This window comes from Heterodontus francisci, chromosome 39 (assembly GCF_036365525.1).
Source record: "Heterodontus francisci isolate sHetFra1 chromosome 39, sHetFra1.hap1, whole genome shotgun sequence".
NCBI lineage: Eukaryota > Metazoa > Chordata > Chondrichthyes > Heterodontiformes > Heterodontidae > Heterodontus > Heterodontus francisci.
In genome coordinates, this window is record NC_090409.1 from 42079604 (window position 1) to 42092857 (window position 13254).

Consider the following 13254-nt stretch of genomic DNA (forward strand, 5'->3'; position numbering starts at 1 on the left):
CTGTCAATATCCCACTCCTGTCTATAACTAAACTGATATCCACACACTGTACACTGTCAATATCCCACTCCTGTCTATAACTATACTGATATCCACACACTGCACACTGTCAACATCCCACTCCTGTCTATAACTATACTGATATCTACACACTGTACACTGTCAATATCCCACTCCTGTCTATAACTCTACTGATATCTACACATTGTACACTGTCAATATCCCACTCCTGTCTATAACTATACTGATATCTACACACTGTACACTGTCAATATCCCACTCCTGTCTATAACTCTACTGATATCCACACACTGTACACTGTCAATATCCCACTCCTGTCTATAACTATACTGATATCTACACACTGTACACTGTCAATATCCCACTCCTGTCTATAACTATACTGATATCCACACACTGTACACTGTCAATATCCCACTCCTGTCTATAACTAAACTGATATCCACACACTGTACACTGTCAATATCCCACTCCTGTCTATAACTCTACTGATATCCACACACTGTACACTGTCAATATCCCACTCCTGTCTACAACTATTCTGATATCTTCACAATGTACACTGTCAATATCCCACTCCTGTCTATAACTATCCTGATATCTACACACTGTACACTGTCAATATCCCACTCCTGTCTATAACTATACTGATATCTACACACTGTACACTGTCAATATCCCACTCCTGTCTATAACTAAACTGATATCCACACACTGTACACTGTCAATATCCCACTCCTGTCTATAACTATACTGATATCCACACACTGCACACTGTCAATATCCCACTCCTGTCTATAACTATACTGATATCCACACACTGCACACTGTCAATATCCCACTCCTGTCTATAACTATACTGATATCCACACACTGTACACTGTCAATATCCCACTCCTGTCTATAACTAAACTGATATCCACACACTGTACACTGTCAATATCCCACTCCTGTCTATAACTATACTGATATCCACACACTGCACACTGTCAATATCCCACTCCTGTCTATAACTATACTGATATCCACACACTGTACACTGTCAATATCCCACTCCTGTCTATAACTATACTGATATCCACACACTGCACACTGTCAATATCCCACTCCTGTCTATAACTATACTGATATCTACACACCGTACACTGTCAATATCCCACTCCTGTCTATAACTATACTGATATCCACACACTGTACACTGTCAATATCCCACTCCTGTCTATAACTATACTGATATCTACACACTGTACACTGTCAATATCCCACTCCTGTCTATAACTATACTGATATCCACACACTGTACACTGTCAATATCCCACTCCTGTCTATAACTATATTGATATCTACACCCTGTACACTGTCAATATCCCACTCCTGTCTATAACTATATTGATATCTACACACTGTACACTGTCAATATCCCACTCCTGTCTATAACAATACTGATATCTACACACTGCACACTGTCAATATCCCACTCCTGTCTATAACTATACTGATATCTACACACTGTGCACACTCAATGTCCCACTCCTGTCTATAACTATACTGATATCTACACACTGTACACTGTCAATATCCCTCTCCTGTCTATAAATATAATGATATCTACACACTGTACACTGTCAATATCCCAATACTGTCTATAACTCTGCTGATATCTACACAGTGTACACTGTCAATATCCCACTCCTGTCGCTAACTCGACTGATATCTACACACTGCACACTGTCAATATCCCACTCCTGTCTATAACTATACTGATATCTACACACTGCACACTGTCAATATCCCACTCCTGTCTATAACTATACTGATATCCACACACTGTACACTGTCAATATCCCACTCCTGTCTATAACTATACTGATATCTACACACTGTACACTGTCAATATCCCACTCCTATCTATAACTATACTGATATCCACACACTGAACACTGTCAATATCCCACTACTGTCTGTAACTCTACTGATATCTGCACACTGCACACTGTCAATATCCCACTCCTGTCTATAAATATACTGATATCTACACACTGCACACTGTCAATATCCCACTCCTGTCTATAACTATACTGATATCTACACACTGTCTTTTGGGCCTCCTTATCTCGAGAGACAATGGATACGCGCCTGGAGGTGGTCAGTGGTTTGTGAAGCAGCGCCTGGAGTGGCTATAAAGGCCAATTCTGGAGTGACAGGCTCTTCCACAGGTGCTGCAGAGAAATTTGTTTGTTGGGGCTGTTGCACAGTTGGCTCTCCCCTTGCGCCTCTGTCTTTTTTCCTGCCAACTACTAAGTCTCTTCGACTCGCCACAATTTAGCCCTGTCTTTATGGCTGCCCGCCAGCTCTGGCGAATGCTGGCAACTGACTCCCACGACTTGTGATCAATGTCACACGATTTCATGTCGCGTTTGCAGACGTCTTTATAACGGAGACATGGACGGCCGGTGGGTCTGATACCAGTGGCGAGCTCGCTGTACAATGTGTCTTTGGGGATCCTGCCATCTTCCATGCGGCTCACATGGCCAAGCCATCTCAAGCGCCGCTGACTCAGTAGTGTGTATAAGCTGGGGATGTTGGCCGCTTCAAGGACTTCTGTGTTGGAGATATAGTCCTGCCACCTGATGCCAAGTATTCTCCGAAGGCAGCGAAGATGGAATGAATTGAGACGTCGCTCTTGGCTGGCATACGTTGTCCAGGCCTCGCTGCCGTAGAGCAAGGTACTGAGGACACAGGCCTGATACACTCGGACTTTTGTGTTCCGTGTCAGTGCGCCATTTTCCCACACTCTCTTGGCCAGTCTGAACATAGCAGTGGAAGCCTTACCCATGCGCTTGTTGATTTCTGCATCTAGAGACAGGTTACTGGTGATAGTTGAGCCTAGGTAGGTGAACTCTTGAACCACTTCCAGAGCGTGGTCGCCAATATTGATGGATGGAGCATTTCTGACATCCTGCCCCATGATGTTCGTTTTCTTGAGGCTGATGGTTAGGCCAAATTCATTGCAGGCAGACGCAAACCTGTCGATGAGACTCTGCAGGCATTCTTCAGTGTGAGATGTTAAAGCAGCATCGTCAGCAAAGAGGAGTTCTCTGATGAGGACTTTCCGTACTTTGGACTTCGCTCTTAGACGGGCAAGGTTGAACAACCTGCCCCCTGATCTTGTGTGGAGGAAAATTCCTTCTTCAGAGGATTTGAACGCATGTGAAAGCAGCAGGGAGAAGAAAATCCCAAAAAGTGTGGGTGCGAGAACACAGCCCTGTTTCACACCACTCAGGATAGGAAAGGGCTCTGATGAGGAGCCACCATGTTGAATTGTGCCTTTCATATTGTCATGGAATGAGGTGATGATACTTAGTAGCTTTGGTGGACATCCGATCTTTTCTAGTAGTCTGAAGAGACCACGTCTGCTGACGAGGTCAAAGGCTTTGGTGAGATCAATGAAAGCAATGTAGAGGGGCATCTGTTGTTCACGGCATTTCTCCTGTATCTGACGAAGGGAGAACAGCATGTCAATAGTCGATCTCTCTGCACGAAAGCCACACTGTGCCTCAGGGTAGACGCGCTCGGCCAGCTTCTGGAGCCTGTTCAGAGCGACTCGAGCAAAGACTTTCCCCACTATGCTGAGCAGGGAGATTCCACGGTAGTTGTTGCAGTCACCGCGGTCACCTTTGTTTTTATAGAGGGTGATGATGTTGGCATCGCGCATGTCCTGGGGTACTGCTCCCTCGTCCCAGCACAGGCATAGCAGTTCATGTAGTGCTGAGAGTATAGCAGGCTTGGCACTCTTGATTATTTCAGGGGTAATACTGTCCTTCCCAGGGGCTTTTCCGCTGGCTAGGGAATCAATGGCATCACTGAGTTCCGATTTGGTTGGCTGTATGTCCAGCTCATCCATGACTGGTAGAGGCTGGGCTGCATTGAGGGCAGTCTCAGTGACAGCATTCTCCCTGGAGTACAGTTCTAGGTAGTGCTCAACCCAGCGGTCCATCTGTTTGCGTTGGTCACTGATTATGTCCCCCGATTTAGATTTGAGGGGGGTGATCTTCTTGATGGTTGGCCCAAGAGCTCTCTTCATGCCATCATACTGTACACACACTGTACACTGTCAATATCCCACTCCTGTCTATAACTATGCTGATATCTACACACTGTACACTGTCAATATCCCACTCCTGTCTATAACTCTACTGATATCTACACACTGTACACTGTCAATATCCCACTCCTGTCTATAACTATACTGATATCTACACACTGCACACTGTCAATATCCCACTCCTGTCTATAACTATACTGATATCTACACACTGTACACTGTCAATATCCCACTCCTGTCTCTAACTATACTGATATCTACACACTGTACACTGTCAATATCCCACTCCTGTCTATAACTATACTGATATCCACACACTGTACACTGTCAATATCCCACTCCTGTCTATAACTATACTGATATCCACACACTGTACACTGTCAATATCCCACTCCTGTCTATAACTATATTGATATCTACACACTGCACACTGTCAATATCCCACTCCTGTCTATAACTATACTGATATCCACACACTGTACACTGTCAATATCCCACTCCTGTCTATAACTATACTGATATCTACACACTGCACACTGTCAATATCCCACTCCTGTCTATAACTATACTGATATCTACACACTGTACACTGTCAATATCCCACTCCTGTCTCTAACTATACTGATATCTACACACTGTACACTGTCAATATCCCACTCCTGTCTATAACTATACTGATATCCACACACTGTACACTGTCAATATCCCACTCCTGTCTATAACTATACTGATATCTACACACTGTACACTGTCAATATCCCACTCCTGTCTATAACTAAACTGATATCCACACACTGTACACTGTCAATATCCCACTCCTGTCTATAACTATACTGATATCCACACACTGCACACTGTCAATATCCCACTCCTGTCTATAACTATACTGATATCCACACACTGTACACTGTCAATATCCCACTCCTGTCTATAACTATACTGATATCCACACACTGCACACTGTCAATATCCCACTCCTGTCTATAACTATACTGATATCTACACACCGTACACTGTCAATATCCCACTCCTGTCTATAACTATACTGATATCCACACACTGTACACTGTCAATATCCCACTCCTGTCTATAACTATACTGATATCTACACACTGTACACTGTCAATATCCCACTCCTGTCTATAACTATACTGATATCCACACACTGTACACTGTCAATATCCCACTCCTGTCTATAACTATATTGATATCTACACCCTGTACACTGTCAATATCCCACTCCTGTCTATAACTATATTGATATCTACACACTGTACACTGTCAATATCCCACTCCTGTCTATAACAATACTGATATCTACACACTGCACACTGTCAATATCCCACTCCTGTCTATAACTATACTGATATCTACACACTGTGCACACTCAATGTCCCACTCCTGTCTATAACTATACTGATATCTACACACTGTACACTGTCAATATCCCTCTCCTGTCTATAAATATAATGATATCTACACACTGTACACTGTCAATATCCCAATACTGTCTATAACTCTGCTGATATCTACACAGTGTACACTGTCAATATCCCACTCCTGTCGCTAACTCGACTGATATCTACACACTGCACACTGTCAATATCCCACTCCTGTCTATAACTATACTGATATCTACACACTGCACACTGTCAATATCCCACTCCTGTCTATAACTATACTGATATCCACACACTGTACACTGTCAATATCCCACTCCTGTCTATAACTATACTGATATCTACACACTGTACACTGTCAATATCCCACTCCTATCTATAACTATACTGATATCCACACACTGAACACTGTCAATATCCCACTACTGTCTGTAACTCTACTGATATCTGCACACTGCACACTGTCAATATCCCACTCCTGTCTATAAATATACTGATATCTACACACTGCACACTGTCAATATCCCACTCCTGTCTATAACTATACTGATATCTACACACTGTCTTTTGGGCCTCCTTATCTCGAGAGACAATGGATACGCGCCTGGAGGTGGTCAGTGGTTTGTGAAGCAGCGCCTGGAGTGGCTATAAAGGCCAATTCTGGAGTGACAGGCTCTTCCACAGGTGCTGCAGAGAAATTTGTTTGTTGGGGCTGTTGCACAGTTGGCTCTCCCCTTGCGCCTCTGTCTTTTTTCCTGCCAACTACTAAGTCTCTTCGACTCGCCACAATTTAGCCCTGTCTTTATGGCTGCCCGCCAGCTCTGGCGAATGCTGGCAACTGACTCCCACGACTTGTGATCAATGTCACACGATTTCATGTCGCGTTTGCAGACGTCTTTATAACGGAGACATGGACGGCCGGTGGGTCTGATACCAGTGGCGAGCTCGCTGTACAATGTGTCTTTGGGGATCCTGCCATCTTCCATGCGGCTCACATGGCCAAGCCATCTCAAGCGCCGCTGACTCAGTAGTGTGTATAAGCTGGGGATGTTGGCCGCTTCAAGGACTTCTGTGTTGGAGATATAGTCCTGCCACCTGATGCCAAGTATTCTCCGAAGGCAGCGAAGATGGAATGAATTGAGACGTCGCTCTTGGCTGGCATACGTTGTCCAGGCCTCGCTGCCGTAGAGCAAGGTACTGAGGACACAGGCCTGATACACTCGGACTTTTGTGTTCCGTGTCAGTGCGCCATTTTCCCACACTCTCTTGGCCAGTCTGAACATAGCAGTGGAAGCCTTACCCATGCGCTTGTTGATTTCTGCATCTAGAGACAGGTTACTGGTGATAGTTGAGCCTAGGTAGGTGAACTCTTGAACCACTTCCAGAGCGTGGTCGCCAATATTGATGGATGGAGCATTTCTGACATCCTGCCCCATGATGTTCGTTTTCTTGAGGCTGATGGTTAGGCCAAATTCATTGCAGGCAGACGCAAACCTGTCGATGAGACTCTGCAGGCATTCTTCAGTGTGAGATGTTAAAGCAGCATCGTCAGCAAAGAGGAGTTCTCTGATGAGGACTTTCCGTACTTTGGACTTCGCTCTTAGACGGGCAAGGTTGAACAACCTGCCCCCTGATCTTGTGTGGAGGAAAATTCCTTCTTCAGAGGATTTGAACGCATGTGAAAGCAGCAGGGAGAAGAAAATCCCAAAAAGTGTGGGTGCGAGAACACAGCCCTGTTTCACACCACTCAGGATAGGAAAGGGCTCTGATGAGGAGCCACCATGTTGAATTGTGCCTTTCATATTGTCATGGAATGAGGTGATGATACTTAGTAGCTTTGGTGGACATCCGATCTTTTCTAGTAGTCTGAAGAGACCACGTCTGCTGACGAGGTCAAAGGCTTTGGTGAGATCAATGAAAGCAATGTAGAGGGGCATCTGTTGTTCACGGCATTTCTCCTGTATCTGACGAAGGGAGAACAGCATGTCAATAGTCGATCTCTCTGCACGAAAGCCACACTGTGCCTCAGGGTAGACGCGCTCGGCCAGCTTCTGGAGCCTGTTCAGAGCGACTCGAGCAAAGACTTTCCCCACTATGCTGAGCAGGGAGATTCCACGGTAGTTGTTGCAGTCACCGCGGTCACCTTTGTTTTTATAGAGGGTGATGATGTTGGCATCGCGCATGTCCTGGGGTACTGCTCCCTCGTCCCAGCACAGGCATAGCAGTTCATGTAGTGCTGAGAGTATAGCAGGCTTGGCACTCTTGATTATTTCAGGGGTAATACTGTCCTTCCCAGGGGCTTTTCCGCTGGCTAGGGAATCAATGGCATCACTGAGTTCCGATTTGGTTGGCTGTATGTCCAGCTCATCCATGACTGGTAGAGGCTGGGCTGCATTGAGGGCAGTCTCAGTGACAGCATTCTCCCTGGAGTACAGTTCTAGGTAGTGCTCAACCCAGCGGTCCATCTGTTTGCGTTGGTCACTGATTATGTCCCCCGATTTAGATTTGAGGGGGGTGATCTTCTTGATGGTTGGCCCAAGAGCTCTCTTCATGCCATCATACTGTACACACACTGTACACTGTCAATATCCCACTCCTGTCTATAACTATGCTGATATCTACACACTGTACACTGTCAATATCCCACTCCTGTTAATAACTATACTGATATCTACACACTGTACACTGTCAATATCCCACTCCTGTCTATAACTATACTGATATCTACACACTGTACACTGTCAATATCCCACTCCTGTTAATAACTATACTGATATCTACACACTGTACACTGTCAATATCCCACTCCTGTCTATAACTATACTGATATCTACACACTGTACACTGTCAATATCCCACTCCTGTCTATAACTATACTGATATCTACACACTGTACACTGTCAATATCCCACTCCTGTCTATAACTATACTGATATCCACACACTGTACACTGTCAATATCCCACTCCTGTCTATAACTATACTGATATCTACACACTGTACACTGTCAATATCCCACTCCTGTCTATAAATATACTGATATCTACACACTGCACACTGTCAATATCCCACTCCTGTCTATAACTATACTGATATCTACACACTGTACACTGTCAATATCCCACTCCTGTCTATAACTATACTGATATCCACACACTGTACACTGTCAATATCCCACTCCTGTCTATAACTATACTGATATCTACACACTGTACACTGTCAATATCCCACTCCTGTCTCTAACAATACTGATATCTACACACTGTACACTGTCAATATCCCACTCCTGTCTATAACTATACTGATATCCACACACTGTACACTGTCAATATCCCACTCCTGTCTATAACTATACTGATATCCACACACTGTACACTGTCAATATCCCACTCCTGTCTATAACTATATTGATATCTACACACTGCACACTGTCAATATCCCACTCCTGTCTATAACTATACTGATATCCACACACTGTACACTGTCAATATCCCACTCCTGTCTATAACTATACTGATATCTACACACTGCACACTGTCAATATCCCACTCCTGTCTATAACTATACTGATATCTACACACTGTACACTGTCAATATCCCACTCCTGTCTCTAACTATACTGATATCTACACACTGTACACTGTCAATATCCCACTCCTGTCTATAACTATACTGATATCCACACACTGTACACTGTCAATATCCCACTCCTGTCTATAACTATACTGATATCTACACACTGTACACTGTCAATATCCCAATACTGTCTATAAATATACTGATATCTACACACTGCACACTGTCAATATCCCACTCCTGTCTATAACTCTACTGATATCTACACACTGTACACTGTCAATATCCCAATCCTGTCTATAACTATACTGATATCTACACACTGCACACTGTCAATATCCCACTCCTGTCCATAACTCTACCGATATCTACACACTGTACACTGTCAATATCCCACTCCTGTCCATAACTCTACCGATATCTACACACTGTACACTGTCAATATCCCACTCCTGTCTATAACTATACTGATATCTACACACTGTACACTGTCAATATCCCACTCCTGTCTTTAACTCTACTGATATCCACACACTGCACACTGTCAATATCCCACTCCTGTCTATAACTCTACTGATATCTACACACTGTACACTGTCAATATCCCAATCCTGTCTATAACTATACCGATATCTACACACTGTACACTGTCAATATCCCACTCCTGTCTATAACTATACTGATATCTACACACTGTACACTGTCAATATCCCACTCCTGTCTTTAACTCTACTGATATCCACACACTGTACACTGTCAATATCCCACGACTGTCTATACCTCGACTGATATCCACACACTGTACACTGTCAATATCCCACTCCTGTCTATAACTCTACTGATATCTACACACCGTACACTGTCAATATCCCACTCCTGTCTATAACTATACTGATATCTACACACTGTACACTGTCAATAACCCACTCCTGTCTATAACTATACTGATATCCACACACTGTACACTGTCAATATCCCACTCCTGTCTATAACTATACTGATATCTACACACTGTACACTGTCAATAACCCACTCCTGTCTATAACTATACTGATATCCACACACTGTACACTGTCAATATCACACTCCTGTCTATAACTATACTGATATCTACACACTGTACACTGTCAATAACCCACTCCTGTCTATAACTATACTGATATCCACACACTGTACACTGTCAATATCCCACTACTGTCTATACCTCGACTGATATCTACACACTGTACACTGTCAATATCCCACTCCTGTCTATAACTCTACTGATATCTACACACTGTACACTGTCAATATCCCACTCCTGTCTATAACTATACTGATATCTACACACTGCACACTGTCAATATCCCACTCCTGTCAATAACTATACTGATATCTACACACCGTACACTGTCAATATCCCACTCCTGTCTATAACTATACTGATATCTACACACTGTACACTGTCAATATCCCACTCCTGTCTATAACTTTTCTGATATCTACACACTGTGCACTGTCAATATCCCACTCCTGTCTATAACTCTACTGATATCCACACACTGTACACTGTCAATATCCCACTCCTGTCTATAACTATCCTGATATCTTCACAATGTACACTGTCAATATCCCACTCCTGTCTATAACTATACTGATATCCACACACTGTACACTGTCAATATCCCACTCCTGTCTATAACTATCCTGATATCTTCACAATGTACACTGTCAATATCCCACTCCTGTCTATAACTATCCTGATATCTACACACTGTACACTGTCAATATCCCACTCCTGTCTATAACTATACTGATATCTACACACTGTACACTGTCAATATCCCACTCCTGTCTATAACTAAACTGATATCTACACACTGTACACTGTCAATATCCCACTCCTGTCTATAACTATACTGATATCCACACACTGCACACTGTCAATATCCCACTCCTGTCTATAACTATACTGATATCCACACACTGTACACTGTCAATATCCCACTCCTGTCTATAACTATACTGATATCTACACACTGTACACTGTCAATATCCCACTCCTGTCTATAACTAAACTGATATCCACACACTGTACACTGTCAATATCCCACTCCTGTCTATAACTATACTGATATCCACACACTGCACACTGTCAATATCCCACTCCTGTCTATAACTATACTGATATCTACACACTGTACACTGTCAATATCCCACTCCTGTCTATAACTATACTGATATCTACACATTGTACACTGTCAATATCCCACTCCTGTCTATAACTATACTGATATCCACACACTGTACACTGTCAATATCCCACTCCTGTCTATAACTATACTGATATCTACACACTGTACACTGTCAATATCCCACTCCTGTCTATAACTATACTGATATCCACACACTGCACACTGTCAATATCCCACTCCTGTCTATAACTATACTGATATCTACACACTGTACACTGTCAATATCCCACTCCTGTCTATAACTCTACTGATATCTACACATTGTACACTGTCAATATCCCACTCCTGTCTATAACTATACTGATATCCACACACTGTACACTGTCAATATCCCAATCCTGTCCATAACTATACTGATATCTACACACTGTACACTGTCAATATCCCACTCCTGTCTATAACTCTACTGATATCTACACACTGTACACTGTCAATATCCCACTCCTGTCTTTAACTCCACTGATATCCACACACTGTACACTGTCAATATCCCACTCCTGTCTATAACTATTCTGATATCTACACACTGTACACTGTCAATATCCCACTCCTGTCTATAACTATACTGATATCTACACACTGTACACTGTCAATATCCCACTCCTGTCTATAACTATACTGATATCTACACACTGTACACTGTCAATATCCCACTCCTGTCTATAACTAAACTGATATCCACACACTGTACACTGTCAATATCCCACTCCTGTCTATAACTATACTGATATCCACACACTGCACACTGTCAATATCCCACTCCTGTCTATAACTATACTGATATCTACACACTGTACACTGTCAATATCCCACTCCTGTCTATAACTATACTGATATATACACACCGTACACTGTCAATATCCCACTCCTGTCTATAACTATACTGATATCTACACACTGTACACTGTCAATATCCCACTCCTGTCTATAACTAAACTGATATCCAGACACTGTACACTGTCAATATCCCACTCCTGTCTATAACTATACTGATATCTACACACTGTACACTGTCAATATCCCACTCCTGTCTATAACTCTACTGATATCTACACACTGCACACTGTCAATATCCCTCTCCTGTCGATAACTATACTGATATCTACACACTGTACACTGTCAATATCCCACTCCTGTCTATAACTAAACTGATATCCACACACTGTACACTGTCAATATCCCACTGCTGTCTATAACTAAACTGATATCCACACACTGTACACTGTCAATATCCCACTCCTGTCTATAACTATACTGATATCTACACACTGTACACTGTCAATATCCCACTCCTGTCTATAACTATACTGATATCCACACACTGTACACTGTCAATATCCCACTCCTGTCTATAACTATACTGATATCTACACACTGTACACTGTCAATATCCCACTCCTGTCTATAACTCTACTGATATCTACACATTGTACACTGTCAATATCCCACTCCTGTCTATAACTATACTGATATCCACACACTGTACGCTGTCAATATCCCACTCCTGTCTATAACTATACTGATATCTACACACTGTACACTGTTAATATCCCACTCCTGTCTATAACTCTACTGATATCTACACACTGTACACTGTCAATATCCCACTCCTGTCTATAACTCTACTGATATCTAAACAATGTACACTGTCAATATCCCACTCCTGTCTATAACTATACTGATATCTACACACTGTACACTGTCAATATCCCACTCCTGTCTATAACTCTACTGATATCTACACACCATACACTGTCAATATCCCACTCCTGTCGATAACTATACTGATATCTACACACTGTACACTGTCAATATCCCACTCCTGTCTATAACAATACTGATATCTACACACTGTACACTGTCAATATCCCACTTCTGTCTATAACTCTACTGATATCCACACACTGTACACTGTCAAT

The 13254-nt window shown here is 42.7% G+C and overlaps 1 protein-coding gene across 1 annotated transcript in view; it reads right to left on the reverse strand.

Moving 5' to 3' along the window:
- Positions 1-13254, reverse strand: part of LOC137352793 (mucin-22-like) — a 191329-nt gene that overhangs the window by 69399 nt on the left and 108676 nt on the right. The gene's annotated exons all lie outside the window — the stretch shown is intronic.